Source organism: Anomaloglossus baeobatrachus, chromosome 8, assembly GCF_048569485.1.
Source record: "Anomaloglossus baeobatrachus isolate aAnoBae1 chromosome 8, aAnoBae1.hap1, whole genome shotgun sequence".
Lineage (NCBI taxonomy): Eukaryota > Metazoa > Chordata > Amphibia > Anura > Aromobatidae > Anomaloglossus > Anomaloglossus baeobatrachus.
In genome coordinates this window covers 181,711,892-181,730,625 of record NC_134360.1, presented here as the reverse complement: position 1 = coordinate 181,730,625, position 18,734 = coordinate 181,711,892, and positions in this window count along the sequence as shown.

Here is an 18,734-nt window from a genome sequence, read left to right as displayed (position 1 = left end):
AAAAAGAAATATGGTAACATTCTGCCTCTTGCTCATTTTTATCTGTAACATTGGTAAAGTTTCATTATTAGCGTAGACTCCAGCTGTATCGTAAAACATTGCACTGATGCAAGACACAACATACGATTTCTGTACGGAACATGGAAACTTAAAGTGAAACGCGGAATTGAAAAATATAAAATACACAGTAAAACAACCGTAAATTGGTATGAAATTATTTTTAGATGTAATTCATGCTGGCATAACTTAGATTATATTTCTATTAGTAAAATCGTCTAAGTGCATTGGAAAAGACAAAAAGTTTATTGTCCCAAATTGGGTTCAACTGACATTCCCCTCAACTTAGGAAATAAATCTAAGTCAGGGAGATTCGTGGAATGAAATATCCATCATTTATACAGGAAGCATGGATGTATATTTATATTAGTTCAGGAATCGGTTGATTCAAATAAAAATGTGCTTCTTCAAAAGAAATCATTTTCCCTTCAGAGGAGCAGGCTCTGCTTTGGTGCATATTTATAGCAGTGAGTCGGACATTTATATCTGAGCTGTCAAAAAGTATTGGTTGGAACAAAAATATGCTTGTAATAAAAATGCATTGTTTTGAAAAAAAAAGTAGAAACCACTGACTATTGGTTTCAAAGAAAAATATTAAGTGAGCCGGTTGATTTAGGGCATTGGGGATTAAATACCAATGTAAACAGCACTTCTTGGGGAGAGTGCAACCTAGGTTCATCAAAAGTACGAATGGGGCGCAATGTCATAGGTATATTAATCTTGATGTAGAGATAGAGGAACTCTGGACACGCTGGGAAAGAGGCTGCTCGAAAGTAAAAACTGAGGCATAAATATCATAACTAACAATTTTTACAAAAAAACAAAAATGTTCCTAGCGACAGAATTGAGAAATCTATGGACATGTAATAATTAGGGATGATCGAATACAACAAATATCCGCCTTTGCAAATATTTGCCAAATAGGTTGCCGATATTCGGCTATTCACGAATATTCGATACGCAATGTAAGTCTTCGGGCTTCCCATAGACTTACACTGCGCATCGAATATTCGCATAGACCTATTCGTCGGATATTCGCGAAGTCGGATATTTGTGGTATTCGATCATCCCTAGTAATAATCAATTGGCATCTACTTGGTCACTATTACACTGAACAAAATAGATTTCAACAGTTGTTATGATTCAGACGTATATAATAATATTTTACTAGCCAGATGGATTATTAAGTGGTATATGGAAAAAGGGGTGTTGTGTCAGGATGACGATGGGGTAGTGGGGAACCGGCTGTCCCTCAATATAGGGGCCCTATACTATCCCTACCCTCAGGGATACTGCTGATGGTGGAGAGGCCTGAGACGCCTTTCTATTCCTGCTCCTGACCAGCCTTGGTCTGATTCTCCCTCCCTCAGGTGGGGGCGGGACAGGAGTGTGTTGGTATCAGAACATGGAGGGACCCTACGCCAATTTTTGTATTAAATTATTTTTACACCACTATAGATATGCAGACAGTGTGTGCAATTCCAAGCAATCAGACATGCTGTCACATAGGGTGGGGATGCAGTCTCCAATCATAGATACTGGGACTGCCAGTGGGCAGGGAAAGCACTGCATACGCATGAGGGAAATGACTGTTCCCAAAAGTAGTGTTATCGCCGCACAGGATACTCGGTAAGTATAAAGGGTGCTTTACATACTGCGATATCGCTAGCGATAGCTAGCGATGTCGTGCGCGATAGCACCCGCCCCCATCGTTCGTGCGACATTTGGTGATCGCTGCCGTAGCGAACATTATCGCTACGGCAGCGTCACACGCACATACCTTTTCAGCGACATCGCTGTGACCGCCGAACAATCCCTCCTACAAGGGGGAGGTGCGTTCTGCGTCATAGCGATGTCACTGCGGCGTCACAAAGCGGCTGTCCAATAGCAGAAGAGGGGCGGAGATGAGTGGCCAGAACATGCCGCCCACCTCCTTCCTTACTCATTGCCGGTGGACGCAGGTAAGGAGATGTTCGTTGTTCCTGCGGTGTCACACATAGCGATGTGTGATGCCGCAGGAATGACGAACAACATCGTACCTGCAGCAGCAACGATATTATGAAAAGGAGCAACGTGTCAACTATCAACAATTTTTGATGCTTTTGCGATCGTTGATCGACGCTCCTTGGTGTCACATGCTGCGATGTCGCTAATGTCGTCGGATGTGCGTCACTAATGACGTGACCCCGACGATATATTGTTAGCGATTTTGCAGCGTTTAAAGCACCCTTAACACTCCTGTTTATCCCTATTTTGTTTCTTTTTCCTTTATTTTAATTTCCGGACTCAGAGTCGGTGCACAGATACTCGATATCCAGTGCAGTTCCACACTTTTACAGTCCAGGTTTGCCCATCACTAGTTATAACTCTTTCCATGATGGGCAGCAACATTTTCTTCTCTAAAGGCTCCATTACACGCAACGATGTATCTAACGATACATCACCGGGGTCACGGATTCCGTGACACACATCCGGCATCGTTAGTGACGCCGTTGCGTGTGACATCAACGAGCGGCCGTTAACGATGGAAAATACTCACCAAATCGTCCATCGTTGACACGGCGTTCATTTTCAAAAAATCATTGATTGTTGAGGACGCAGGTTGTTCGTCGTTCTGGAGGCAGCACACATCGCTACATATGACACCTCGGGAACAATGAACTACAGCTTACCTGCGGCCGCCGGCAATGAGGAAGGAAGGAGGTGGGCGGGATGTAACGGCCGCTCATCCCCGCCCCTCCGCTTCTATTAGCCGGCCGCCTAGTGACGCCGCTGTGACGCCGCACAAACCGCCCCCTTAGAAAGGAGGCGGTTCGCCGGCCAAAGTGGCATTGCTAGGCAGGTAAGTCCGTGTGACGGCTCCTAATAATATTGTGCGCCACCGGCAGCGATTTGCCCATGACGCACAAACGACGGGGGCAGGTATGCTTGCTAGCGATATCGTGAGCGATATCGCTGCGTGTTAAGCCCACTTAAGTTCATTGCTGATGTCTTTCCACCTTGGCATTGTGCTAAAACATGTCTGAATCCACCAGACCAGCTAACTGCCAAAACTTCTATAGAAGTGGTCCACATACAATTGGCTTCAATTTTAAACAATGTTGATTTTTAAGGGGCACTTTGCACACAACGACATCGCAAGCCGATGCTTTCGGTGCCGAGCACGATAGTCCCCGCCCCCATCGCAGCAGCGATATCTTGTGATAGCAGCCGTAGCGAACATTATCGCTACGGCAGCTTCACATGCACTCACCTGCCTTGCGACGTCGATCTGGCCGGCAACCCACCTCCTTTTTAAGGGGGCGGGTAGTGCGGCGTCATAGCAACGTCACACGGCAGGCAGCCAATAGAAGCGGAGGGGCGGAGATGAGCGGGACGTAAACATCCCGCCCACCTCTGTCCTTCCTCATAGCCGGCGTGAGCTGCAGGACGCAGGTAGGAGATGTTCCTCGCTCCTGCGGCTTCACACACAGCGATGTGTGCTGCCACAGGAACAAGGAACAACATCGTACCTGTCGCAGTCACGTAATTATGGAATTCCCAGACACTACACCGATGATACGATTGCGACGATTTTGCGCTTGTTAATCGTATCATCTAGGCTTTACACACTACAATGTCGAGTGCGACGCCGGATGTGCGTCACTTTCGACATGACCCCTCCAACATCGCACCTGCGATGTCGTAGTGTGCAAAGTGCCCCTTAAGCGAAAGGCACAATTTCAATTGATCAGTTGTGTTTGCTAAGTTCTTCTTTAAGGCCCCCTTCACACGTCTGTGAAAAACATTCATGTTTTGCATGGCCATGTTGAAGGTGCGCATGGCCCATACGTGTGTCGTGATTTTGGCACACTAGTGTTCACTGCGTACTATCCGTGATAGCACACGGGGACCAGGAACTTTTTACTCACCTGTCCCCGGCACTGCTGTCTCCAGCGCTACTGCTTCCGGGTCCGCCGTGCAGTGAATGTTCATGAGCATAATGAGCAGGCCTGGAAGCAAGTGACAGCAGTGCCGAAGACAGCAGCGCTGGAGACAGGTGAATATAGAAAATAATTTTATTTAAAGACATATGTTTTCTCCAGTACATGTCACACTGATGTCACACGGATCACATCAGTGTGTGGTCCGTGTGACATCAGTGCTGCAAGAGAAAAACGGACTTGTCTCCGTGCAAAACACAAAGACACAGCGTGTGCTCATACGGATACACAATCCTTGTGAAAACAGGGATGTGTGTGCGGAGTAGACCCATTGATGTTAATGGGTCTGTGTATGTCCGTGTATCCGGTACATATGAAAACGGATGTCATGGCGTACCAGAATCACTGTTGTGTGAAGGGGGCATAAGTTTCAGTTTTTACCGTATTACTACAATACTTTCTGATGTGGCTCTAAAACTGATGAATGGTAAAAACGTCATTGAATACTATGAAATCAGGTCCTGCATCAGTTTTCTCATCGTATTTCTGACCCCATTCTATGGAAACGAGGCCTAAGTTTCTTGTGATGGTCTTTTATTTTAAAAGTGTTATAGCCCAAATATTTCCATGCAGAAAAAAAAATAGACAGGGTACAGACGGAAGCCTACACAATTTTGGCATACATCTGCCCAATAGTAGTCTATGAATGTGACAGTATATATCTGAATACTAATTTTTGCCTACAGACATATACTGCTAGATGCATGGAAAAACAAAGGCTTGGCATTGTCACAATTGTCTCCTTGTTTTTGGAGACTAGTGGCACCTTATCTCTATTTGGGACTCTGCATTTAAAGGTTGTTTTATTTGGCACTGAAGTAGTTAATGTCATTTTTCTGTTGGCAGCCTCTCCAGCAGTCTCTGCTGCAGTTGAGGTCAGCTGCACCTGCTCTGTAGTCACACCCCCTTGGTCTTAAATAGCCAGGTCTCCCAGCACGCTTTGCTGACTACAAACAATTTGTATGAAAGCCACCTTAGTGGAAGGAAGCTGCTATGGATTGTCCTGAAGTCATATCCTCTCCATTTTGGTTCTTTATCCCTGTTTGTCTCTCCTACCCTCTTGTCTCTTTAGTGCAGCAGTGGGTCTAGTGAACCTCACCCGCCTCTCACTAGTCAGGGCCTCTATAGGGTTTCTTGGGGACTCAGGGTGCTGCTCGCCAACAGTTGCGGAAACTGTATATGGACTGGTTAGGAGAACAAGGACAGCTCAGGTGAGGTTAGGAAGAGTCCACCTACTCTCTCACGAGTCCCAGGGCCCACCATTGCTATTGTATCCCTGATGTTCTCCCCTTGTCTGTGGTGTTGTTTTGGTGTTTTTTCATTGCATGTGTAGTGCCCCTGAATACATCAGGAGCTACAAGGTACTGCATCCTGTCAAAGATGCAAGGCCTACCCCCAGGAACCTGGAAGACCAGTGCCGGTAATACCAAAACTTACTATAATCCCAGTTTTCCCCATCCCCAACGACTGGTGACAGACTAGAATCGGTCAATAGATGGCCACCCGGGGGATCCAGTCCACTAGACAACAACCAGGTGGCAGGGGACAGACAGACAGTGAGTAGAGTCAGTGAGTAGAGTCAGTGAGTGGAGGAGAGAGGAGTCGGACGTGACCGCGCTGACGGGAGTGTGTGATGGTGATCTGAGGACCCAGGCGTGTGGTTGCCGGTGGAGTACGGTGCAGTACTCCCGGAACCATAGCACCGACGGGGTACGGAGCCCTAGGTCAGGCAAACACTCCAGGCAGACCTAATAAAATCTGCACAGTGAGGGGACCATCCAGGACCTCACTGATGTAAAGTCCATGGGCACCAGCAGTGAGGTGAGAACCAGGGACCAGAACAGAACACCGACCCTACAGGGTTCAAACTGCCGCCGTACGGACTAAAGACTGAGAGACAACTAGGAGGGGACCCCCAGACGCTCCAAGCCACGGGGAATAACCAACTTGTGAAAGGTGCAGGGGAAAGAAACCACCAGGTCACTTAACCCGTACTGGGACTAAGGGAACCAGCGGTGAACACCAGCCTTCCTCCGGATAATGGTCATCAAGCTGCCGTGAGTAAAGAACCCAGGTACACTGCAATCCCTTGTGTGGCCTAACTTCTTTCTGCGCCCAACTCCATCACCTACCCCCTGGGGCCCCGGCCCTACTTGCGGAGGGCCCAACATCCAGGCTGCCACTAACATCAGCCCCAGCGGTGAGAAACTGAGCAGTGGCGGTTTCATCACCATAACCGCAATCCGCAAGTGGCGTCAAAATACAAACTTTTTAATACTCCCTTGTACATAACTCCCCTTTTAAAGCGACCCCAAGGGTCACGGAACCAGGCAACAGCCACCTAGTGAACTGTCCTCGTAAATATACAGCCCGGGACCGAGTACCCCATAGCCTTGGGGTGGCACACATGTCAAACTTTGGTTGGTCTGAATGGGCTCGCCATGTATGTTGCGTGACAGGTATGAACTGAGTTTACTTGTTGTGTCCTCTTTATATCACAATAGTTTGACAAAATTTCTCTATTCCCCAGCTACGGCTTTGTAGTAATAATGCAATACTTACTCCTTGTAAGGGGAGCATTTAAACAAAAGTCAATGTGACTTTATATAATCATATACTCTGATGCTTAGGGGGTTAGATATCCCGAAAACCAACCTAATTTTTAGGAAACATGAGTCTCTGTAGCCATGTTCCATCCTTACCTTGAAGCTCCACATACTGCCCGAAACACATACTGTGTGGAAGTAATCACAGGCACAATCAAAACACATCTGTTCAGTTATCTCAAGGCAGTGAGCAAATCACTCTGCAAGAAGTACTTTTTATGTTGTGACATATCCTACATTCACTGAATCTGAATCAGTCAAAACTCAATGGACAAGTGGTACCTTACATGAAATATTACATGCCGTTAATTACGCCCTTAGGGCTGATTCATACAACAGATGCAGCATTTCTAACTTGCTTTTATTCCTGTGACAGTAACGTCTTTTTTTAGATATATTCTTAAAACTACCATTCACGATTAAGGGTTTTCCAGGACTTTTCAAAATGGGACCACATTGGCCACCATAGGTCTACTCCGATGATGGTATTTGTCAGGTCTGTAAGTAACGACATCCCCTCCATACAGTCACCTGCCTACTGAGCCAAATGATTGGCTGCAGGGTTAGGTAATTAATGGGCATAATATCATCCAGACACAATGTAAGAGCAGCGCCTCTGACTGCTTACTGATAGGCACTTCATATATTAGGTGAAAGTGGGCGTCATATGAAAGGTAGACTAGTGCACGTGTACAGCATAAAAGGTTTGTTTGTAGTCTGTCACAGTAGAGGCACATAGGTCTTTACATAAGCTGTGGATGCATGATAGAAGATTTTTTTCTGAAGCCTGCAAAGTTGCTGCATCTTTTAGTTTAGATTAGTGATGGGTGGACTCGCAGATAACCGGGACCAACAGACCTAACCAGATTTTAAAAAAATCCAGCTCCGGCCCTGAATTGATCCCGGATATCTGGCTGCATGCCGGTCCCCATATAAGTCTATGGGGGCCAGAATCTGGTGATTAAAAATGGTAGTAGAAGGAATAGAGGCATAGAAGCAAGCGTGTTATACTTAACGAGGCTCCGGCACGGCTATAACTGCTTCCTGGCTGTTCATTCACTTCCAAGGCTGCTCATTACCTTCATTACATATGCACTGCTTTCAACGCCCACCAACATCTGTGATTGGTTGCAGTCAGATGCGCCCCCACCCTGAGTGGCAGCGTGTTAGATGACTGCTTCCAATCACAGACGCTATGCTTGTCTATTGTGGCATAAGACTAAATAAATAAATTTTAAAATTGGCATACAGTCCCCCATATTATGATACCCAGCACAGATAAAGCATACGGCTACAGGCTGCAGCCCCAGCCATGCGCCAATCTTGGCTGTGTATCAAAATAAGAGGAACCACATGTGGCTTTTTTTTTAAAAAATAAAATAAAAAATGTAAATAAAGAAATAAAAACTGGTGTGCATTTCCCCCAATTTTGATACACAGCCATGATAAAGCCTGACAGCTGGGGGCTGGTATTCTTAGGTTGGGAGACCTATAGTTATTGCCCCAGCCTAAAAAAAGAAAAAAAAAAGCAGCCTGTAGCCGCCCAGAATTGTCGCATCCAGTAGATGAGGCAATCCTAGCACTTCACTTGACTCTTCCCAATTGCCCTGGTGTGGTGGCAATCAGGGTAATAAGGGATTAATGGCAGGTCACAGCTGTCACTAAGCTCTAGATTATTAATGGGAGATGTCTATGACACCCCCATTTCTCATCTGTAAGTGAGAGTATATTAACACAAACCCTGAAAAAATACAGATAAACACTCTTTCACCAGTTTATTAACCCCAAAACATCCCTGCAGATCCGACGTAATCCACATAAGATACCACAACGATTCTAGCTATGCTATATTTGAAGTCAGAGCGCACAATCATGGAACATGACCACCTTGCTGCGGTGGCAATCGGGATAATAAGGGGTTAATGGCAGCTCACAACTGAGACCCTCCCAATACTAATCTGTAGGTGAAAGTAAATAAACACAAACACCAGAAAAATCCTTTATTTGAAATAAAATGCAAAAAAATACCCTCTTTCACCACTTTATTAACCTCTAAAACACTCCTGCAGGTCCGATCTAATTCACATCAGGTCCCACGACGATTTCAGCTCTGCTATATCAGAAGTCAGAGCGCATGTTCATGGAACATGACTGCTCTGGTGCTGTGGCAGGGTATTTCATTAAACTCAGTGACCAGATCTTATGTGGGGTCACTGATTTTACTGAGATCACATGAGGTTAGGTTAGCTGTGGTCATATGTGAAGGATCGTGGAAACCTCCATCTGTGACCACAAATCACCTGAGTGATGTCACCACTGATTGCTCCTCAGTTTCTGCCGGAAGCCTGAAGTCCACAGCTGGTGGTCATGTTCAATGATCGTGCGCTCTGACTTCAGATTTAGCAGAGCTGGAAGCATCGTGAGACCTCATGTGGATTACATCTGACCTTCAGGGGTGTTTTGGGGGTTAATAACGTGGTGAAAGAGGGTGGTTTTTTAGTATGTTATTCCAAATAAAGGATTTTTTGGGTATTTGTGTTTATTTACTCTCACTTACGGATTAGTAATGGGGGGGGTCTCCTAGAAACACAAAATGACTGTCAATTTTACTCGGTCTGGGTCTCCATGCAAGATTTTGCCACGTGGGGTAAGAATAATTCTGAGAAAGGTCAGTAATCAGCCCAGAACTACATAGGAGGACCAGTTAAGACTTGAAGAGACCTGGGAACACAGTCTCAAAGATTACCATTAGTAATACACTACACTGTCAAGGATGAAAATCTTCCAGGGCACGCAAGGTTCTCTGTTTATGCCAGGACATTTCCAAACCTGTTTGAAGTTTACCAATGACCATCTGGATGATTGAAGGGAGGCATGGGAGAAGGTCATGTGGTCAGATGAGACCAAAATAGAACTTTTTGGTATCAACTCCACTGTTTGGGGGAAGATGGATGGGTACAACCCAAGAACAACGTCTCAACCATGAAGCACGGGGTGGAAACATCATACTTTGGGGGTGCCTTCCTGCAAAGGAGACAGGATGACTGCACCAAATTGAAGGGATGATAGATGGGATCATGTATTGCAAAATTTTGGCCAACAACTTCATTCCCTCAGTATGAGCTTTGAAGATGGGTCTTGGTTGGGTCATTCAGCATGATCATCCAAAACACATAGCCAGGGCAACTAAGGAGTGGCTCCGTAAGAAGCATTTCAAGGTCCTTCAAGGTCTTTGGAGGGAACTAAAACTCAATGTTGGCCAGCGACAGCCCCAGAACCTTAAAGATCTGCAGAACATCTGTATGGAGAATTGGGCCAAAATTCCTCACACTGGTGAGCAAACCTGGTCAGGAACTACAGAAAACATCTGACCTCTATAATTGCAAATAGTTTTCTGTAAGAAATATTAAGTTCTGTTTTTTTATTGTATCAAATACTTATTTCATGCAATAAAATGCAAATTAATTCTTTATAAACTACATACAATGTAATTTTCTGGATTTTTGGAGGGAATTTTGTTTGTCACAGTTGAAGTGTATATAAAATAAAAAATACAGACCTCTCTATTCTTTGTAGGTTGGAAAAGTTGCAAAATCGGCAGCGTATCAAATACTTATTTTCCCCAGTTTATAAGCTGTATATATACCCTTCTGAGTTTAACTATAACATATGGGAAGAGTGGAAACTTGCTAACACGATTAAGGCAACGAAAGGATTATCAGTATGCAGGGTGGTTGGAGGTGAAAAGCTTTTCACACCCTAAGAACAACCAGCCACGCGGTAAACCTTCAGATCTAATGAAATATTGAGATTCGGTTTATCCTTGTGGTTCATTGAGGACTTTTCACTTACCGAGAGCTAAATATTAGAAACAGCTTCATATTAGTAACAGTAGTAGCCACCAAAGCTTGGTGAAAAGTACACGTCTGTTCTTTATTGATTACTCAGGACTGAATATGAATATTTTTTTAACATCTTGACTTTTACATTTATCATCTAAGTACATCTTTTTTATGATGCATTTATACAGTCACGTCAGTCCCAAATGTTCACATAATAAAAACAAGTAAAATAAATATGTTCATAATTTAGATTTTTTTTTCCCACACATGCAATGTAGATAAATTCTTATTGAGTTGAACATTGTTTTTATTTGTTTTTCTTTATGTTGTTTTTATAAATTGCTATAGTATTAAAATTATTGCGATCAGTTTTATATAATCCCTTAAATTTTTCAACCTTTTCCCATATTTCAGGCTTCAAACATAAAGATAAAAATTTTAATGTTATGGTGAAGAATCAACAACAAGTGGGACACAATTGTGAAGTTGAACGAAATGTATTGCTTATTTTAAACTTTTTAAAAAATAAATAACTGAAAAGTGGGGCGTGCGATATTATTCGGCCCCTTTAAGTTAATATTTTGTAACACCACCTTTTGCTGCAATTACAGCTGCAAGTCGCTTGGGGTATGTCTCTATCAGTTTTGCACATCGAGAGACTGAAATTCATGCCCATTCTTCCTTTGCAAAGAGCTGGAGCTGAGTGAGGTTGTATGGAGAGCGTTTGTGAACAGCAGTTTTTAGCTCTTTCCACAGATTCTCGATTGGATTCAGGTCTGGACTTTGACTTGGCCATTCTAACACCTGGATACGTTTATTTGTAAACCATTCCATTGTAGATTTTGCTTTATGTTTGGGATCATTGACTTGTTGGAAGGCAAATCTTCGTCCCAGTGTCAGGTCTTTTGCAGACTCCAACAGGTTTTCTTCAAGAATGGTCCTGTATTTGGCTCCATCCATCTTCCCATCAATTTTAACCATCTTCCCTGTCCCTGCTTAAGACAAACATGCCCAAACCATGATGCTGCCACCACCATGTTTAACAGTGGGGATGGTGTGTTCAGGGTGATGAGCTGTGTTGATTTTACGCCAAACATTTGGCATTGTGGTCAAAAAGTTTGATTTTGATTTCATCTGACCAGAGCACTTTCTTCCACATGTTTGCTGGGTCTCCCAGATGGCTTGTGTCAAACTTTAAACAACACTTTTTATGGATATCTTTGAGAAATGGCTTTCTCCTTGCCACTCTTCCATAAAGGCCAGATTTGTGCAGTGTACAACTGATTGTTGTCCTATGGACAGACTGTCCCTCCTCAGCTGTAGATCTCTGCAGTTCATCCAGAGTGATCATGGGCCTTTTGGCTGCATCTCTGATCAGTCTTCTCCTTGTTTGAGATGAACGTTTGGATGGATGGCCGGGTCTTGGTAGATTTGCAGTGGTATCATACTCCTTCCATTTCAATATGATCGCTTGAACAGTGCTCCTTGGGATGTTTAAAGTTTTGGAAATCTTTTTGCAACCAAATCCGACTTTAAACTTCTCATGGACCTGCCTGTTGTGTTCCTTGGTCTTCATGATGCTCTCTGCGATTTAAACAGAACACTGCGACCATCACAGGGCAGGTGCATTTATACGGAGACTTGATTACACACAGGGGCTTATATTTATCATCATCAGTCATTTAGGACAACATTGGTTCATTCAGAGATCCTCAATGAACTTCTGGAGTGAGTTTGCTGCACTGAAAGTAAAGGGGCAGAATAATATTGCACGCTCCAATTTTCAGTTATTTATTTTTTTAAAAAGTTTAAAATAAGCAATAAATTTCGTTCAACTTCACAATTGTGTCCCACTTGTTGTTGATTCTTCACCATAACATTAAAATGTTTATCTATATGTTTAAAGCCTGAAATGTGGGAAAAGGTTGAAAAATGCATGGGAGCCGAATACTTTCGCAAGGCACTGTATGTCACACGGAAATTTCCGCAAAATTCGCTGACTGTCATGGCGTCATCAGACGCTCTTTGCATTGCAGATTCTGACATTCTGCACGATGGTTTCTGGTGTTGTGGAGTTTACCCGTCGTCTTGTTGTGTCCACCCTACTCTTGTTTTCCTTCTAATTTCTTGTTATCTTATACCTCCATGTGTGCATGCTGTGTGACAGAGTTTTGGTTTCTCCTATTTGTCTATTTTTGTGGGTTAAATCACACTCCTGTCAAGGCCTCCCTGGGGACGAGGTACGGGATATAAGATCAGGTCTGGTCAGGAGCAGGGCCAGGGAGGAGTATCAGACATTCCCACCTTTAGGGGTATCTCTGAGAATAGGGATAGCACAGGGCCTTCTAGTCTGAAGGTCAGCTTAGAGGCTCTGGTTTCCCACTATCTCCATAGTCCCATGTGACAATATAATGATAATTTGACTATGTAATGATATGCCAGCTGTTATATTTGGAATAGATTCTCTAATAGAAGCAGTCCTGATGATGATCTGTCCACTGTCTTAAACAAGCATGCAAAATTAGATGAACTTCCATCTCACATATTCAAGACAAATAGATTAATTCACCACATGCACAGTTTTAAAGAAAGCCTCTAGTCTGACTCTTTTCTGTAATTGTCCTTTCTATATTGTTGCCTTTTTTCAACACTATCCACAGAATATGTGGAGCCCCATTACCTTCAGGTCGCCTCAGGGTCTTCAGGGACTCCACATGCTGGGATTCCTCTGACAACAAGCAGGTCAGGTTAACTTCAATGGGAATCGTGACGCCACTCTCGGTATTTGCGGTCAGGGGTTGACCGCCACTGCAGTTTAGGGAGCGCCTGGGGCTGATGGTAGATGCAGTCAGTTGTTGTGGCCTCCCGAGAGTGAGGCTGTCCCCAGGGCCCAGTGTAAGTGTGTAGTACCACAGGTCACAGAAGAACTCACACCCAGGCAGCAATGTCTTTCAGGGTTTTTACTCACGTTCTGCTGGCACAGTGAGACGACCCGGGCGATGCTATGATGAACCAGGTGGAACCAGGTGTCCTTCAGGCTGATCCAGGGGTGACTGCCGACTCGCCTTCCTAGCCCTTCTTGTTTGGGGTGACTCCTTACTTGTAGTACTGCGGGAATCACCCAGGGAAGTCGCAACTGCCATTCTCCCCTTTCTGGCCCGTTTGCTGACAGCATGGACCAAGTAATGCTGGCTGCTTGCCTTCTTTTACTTAAGGGCCCCTTCGTTGCTGTGGATGCTGCGGATTCTGTGTGGTTCGGTGAGGTACATCCAGTACCCTCACCAGCAGGTTTAGCAGGCCGAGTACATGGGTTCCTGCTCTAGGGACCTGTTTCCCCGTGCGGGCTTGGTCTACCGGTAGTCCCCTTACTCAGCCATCTCTTCACTAGGTGGATTTCAGGCAGCCCTACTGGGTAGCCGCACTCCCTCGCCAGCAGCCACTACAGGTGCAGTGTCTGACAGTGTCCTGCTCTTCTGCTCTACACCTCAGACGCGGCTGCTCCACTCCTACTCCTCTGGCTGTCACTGCACAACTCTCACCCAGCTACACTACAGCCCCACACTAACTGAGATGCGAGGGCTACGCCCCCTCCCTGGGACTGCCCAGGGGTCCCCTCTAATGTATGTGTGTGTGTGTGTTCTGGTTACTTTGTGTCTGTGTGGCCACACCCTAGTCAGCCTCTGGGATTACCTGTTAGTGCAGTACTCAGTGGTGCCTGACTAGGTCAGGGGCGCCACAAATACGTCATTGATATAAGATATGTGGGGTCTAGCACCCAATAACCACATGTCAGTTAAATATCTGCTCCACATGAATGGGTGATAACCAGCAATACTCATCAGTGGCCATTAACCCCTTAACGACCGCGGGCCGTAAAATTACGTCCTAGTGGTCATAACGTTACTGCCCGCGGTCTCCTGGCAGCAGCATGCTGCGATTGGCGCACATCTCAGCTGATTTTCACAGCTGAGATGTGTGCCTGCTAGGCACGAGCAGAATCGTTATCTGCTCGTGCCGTTTAACCCCTGTAATGGCGCTGTCAATATGTGACAGCGCCATTATAAACGCGATCGCGGTAAAGTTTTACTTACCGCCCGATACCGGAAGTCAGGTGACATAATCACGTGACTTCCGATGGTTGTCATGGTAGTACAGGGTCATGTGATGACTCCTGTGCTAGACATGAACTACTTTCACTTTCGCTTTCCACGGAGGCCAGGGAAGCAGAAAGTGCACATATCTGCTGTTTACAGCTGTGTAGCTGTGATCAGCAGATAGTGCAGAGCGATCGGATTGCTGATCGCAATAGCCCCCTAGGGGGAATAGTAAAATAAAAAAAAAAAAAGTAAAAAAAAAAGTTTTAAAAAATTAAAAAAAAAACATAAAAGTTCAAATCACCCCCCTTTCGCCCCATTGAAAATTAAAGGGTTAAAAAAATAAAAAATATACACACATTTGGTATCGCCGCGTTCAGAAACGCCCGATCTATCAAAATATAAAATCAATTAATCCGATCAGTAAACCGCGTAGCGGCAAAAAAATTCCAAAGGCCAAAATGACGTTTTTTTGTCGCCACAACTTTTGCGCAAAATGCAATAACAGGCAATCAAAACGTAGCATCTGCGCAAAAATTGTAACGTTAAAAACGTCAGCTCGAGTCGCAAAAAATAAGCTGTCAATGAGCCTCAGATCCCGAAAAATGAGAACGCTACGGGTCACAGAATATGGGTAAAATGTGCGCCACTTTTTTCAGACAAACTTCCGAATTTTTTTTAACCCCTTATATAAAAGTAAACCTATACATGTTTGGTGTCTACGAACTCGCACTGACCTGAGGCATCACAGCAACACATCAGTTTTACCATACAGTGAACACAGTGAATAAAATATCTCAAAAACAATAGTGCTATCGCACTTTTTTTGCAATTTTTCTGCATTTGAATTTTTTTTGCCATTTTCCAGTACAGTATATGGTAAAACCTATGGTTTCATTGAAAAGTACAGCTTGTTCCGCAAAAAATGAGCCCTCACATGACCATATTGACTGAAAAATAAAAAAGTTACGTCTCTTAGAAAAAGAATGGCGAAAAAAAAAAACGGAAAGTGAAAAATCGGCCGGTCATGAAGGGGTTAAATAATGTGAGGAGTTGCTATGTTCCACTCTATATATTGCTTATATCCAGCCACTGCCAGAAGCGATGTCAGCTGATCAGTTAAAGAAGTTGTCCAGTTACCAAAACTGATTTTTTTTTTCTCATAAATCTTGCTAATATGTGCCTCTCCAGTCTCCACACATCTATAATGTTTTTTTAGCAAAATTACCTTTTATTGTGCTCTAGCAGCACATCCTCATTTCTGGCTCCCATCAGAGCTGGAGCTCTCTAGACTTCATGGGTTCAGTTACTACAACTCCCATAATCCTTTGCAATAACTAGCAATCTATCTCACACCCACTCAGATCTCCACCAAAACTGTTCCCTCCCTCCTTCCTGTGTGCACTGCCCAATCATGGTAATAGAGCTTTTATCATTTGGTCTTTCTGATCTATTTCATAGTATATATTCCAGTATGTATGTGACGCCCTGGACCCCCAGGGGACACAGGTAACAACACCATCAACACCACATACACCCCCCATCCTTAGTGAGGACACAACAGTCACCCGAAAGAGAGACCTGATGCCTCCCTCAGGGCAAGTAGGGCACACCAGGTGGGCGGAGTCAGGTGGAAAGACGTGCCCACCGAGGAGACTACTGTCCTGAGGCAGGAAATACAAAAAGATGGAGTTGTAGAGTGACAGCGACAGGGGGTGTAGAGGAGTATATGTCAGGAACCCGGGTAGGAGCCTGGGACCCTTGTAACGTCAGGCAGGCAGACGGTGGTGGCCGCCTGCAGGAGTATCGGTGTACTACCGGTGGAACCGTAGGGACCGGGCTGGGTTGGAGCCCGCCGGACCTGAACCGGGGAGTCAACCGATTACCGGAGCACCAGAAACCGGGTACTCAGACCCCGTCCTAGCTTGGAAACCACTGAGTGTAGGCAAATTGACTGATTGCAGTCTGGACCTCACGGGTTCATTCTCACCCCAAGACCCGAAAGAAGGCAAAACCCCACCGAGACCGGGTGAGCGCCACCGCCAAAGGCCAACCACCCGATGGGCCAGCGCCTGCGGGCAACAGAGAGCTCCTCCGGCAGCTGAACGCCGGGGAGCGGGCTACCACTGCCCAGGCAGGGGAACCGAACACCAAAAACCAGAGGTGCAGGGAAGAGGGACCATCACCAACCTCACTGGGGACATCAGCAGCCGGTCGCGGGTACCAACCATCCTCGAACTTTAGTATACCAGTGACTCTGAGTGTGATTAATCGTGAGTACACCGGTGCCATCCGGGCACCGCACCGCTGCGCCCTGCACCACATCGCCATCGCCGTCCCCATCGGGCCCTGGGACGCACCACCCATACCCACGGAGGGGTTAACATCAAGGCTGCGCCACCAACACCGATCCCGGGAATACCCTCCACTCCTGCCGCAGCGGCAGTGCATCTCGTCACCACAAACCGTGGGTGGCGTCGTGGCTCACCCGACACCCACCGTACACCACCACCCCCACTGCTTCCCCTTAACGGAGTGACGTGACCCCCTCCCCCTCCGTCTGGAGGCGCTCGAGCCACCGACCACCCGGACCTCGAGCGGCTCGGCCTGAGCTGCGGAGCGGCCGAGCCCTCTCAGGGCGGTACATATATTTATAAGCTATATATGTAACATCCGGTCACCTGCACAACAAGTCCCAGAGTGGAGCAAGATAGTGACATATAGCACGCTATGTGTCAGAGCAGAGCATGTCACTAACTGTCTCCACTCTGGGACTTGTGCAGGTGACTGAGTGGAGCAAACTGGTCCCATGCAGTGTCCGGTCACCTGTGCTGCTGGTAGGAGCAATGATCACACTGCCAACACCGCAGGCTCTCCTGACAGCAGAGCAGTGCACAGCGGGCGGATAGTGTGATCACATACTTGCGTGACAGGGGGGATTTCAGCTGAAGAAACCCCCCTGTACTCTACACTGGCGCCCCGTACCTCCCACATCTGACGGATGCTAAGCAGCTCACCCCTCCACACTGGAGCCCTCCGGATCCTCCCCTCCATGCAGGGCTGTGCCGTGTGGTAGTCACCGCCCACAGCCCTGTCAATCAATGTGAGTGGCACCAGCATCCTCTGACGTAACCGTCAAGTTTGAGAGCCCGGAACTTGACGGGACGTAAGAGGATAATAGCGGCCATGACACAATTATGACAGGAATATCAGGGTCCTTGTAAGACTCCACATGTAGCACAACAAAAGGCAGCAACCATAGGTGAATGAGGTGGAGTCTGGCCTTGAAGACAAAGCAGGTGCAATATACCTAGCATCTCCGACACCCATGCTGCATTGACCAAAATATTGTGAACCAGGAATAAAAAATGTAATCGCACTCAATTTTAAAAGAAATCAATCATGTCGCAATTTTAATCTAAAACTTTTATTTTTCTGCAAGCAATTAATTCTTAACTTTTCTAATTTTCTTCTGTTTAACCTACTTTATTTTAGCATTGTAGACAACTGTATATTTCCTTCTATAAGTGACACAATTAACGTATGTCATCACACATATAAATGAAGGTGTTTGCTTTCCATGTGTCTATCATTTTCTTATAATGCTATCACCACCATTAACACAATCTGTATAAACGAAATTGTAAGTGTAATTCTGAGTGTTATCAAAAGTGTTAACACAAGTGATAACTGTACTAAATAGGATCGTCATCTGTACTGTGCGTCCCAGTTGTGCTGATACATTCAGAATCTGTACATTTCATGATTTGCTTGTGTGAATGTGTCATACCTTTCATACTTTTCTATTATTTTGTCATTAGAAATTAGAATTCAATAATCTCTAGTAAAACTAAATTTTTAGATTGTATCTCATTCAGACTCCATAATGGAGAAAGTCTTGAGCACCATGAGTGCAGTTTAGTTCATTGGTTAGGAACGAATATTCCAGTAATGAATGACACCACTGGTTCCCCATGCTCCAACAGCGCTGAAAAATGTCTAATGAAACATCCCTAGTACAGTGGAACCTCGCTTAACGAGTAATCCAGTTAGCGAGTATTTCGCTTAACGAGCAAAGCTTTCTGTAAATTTGTAACTCAGTTTACAAGCAAGCTTTGTCGTACAAGCAAAATACTCACTTCACACACTTCC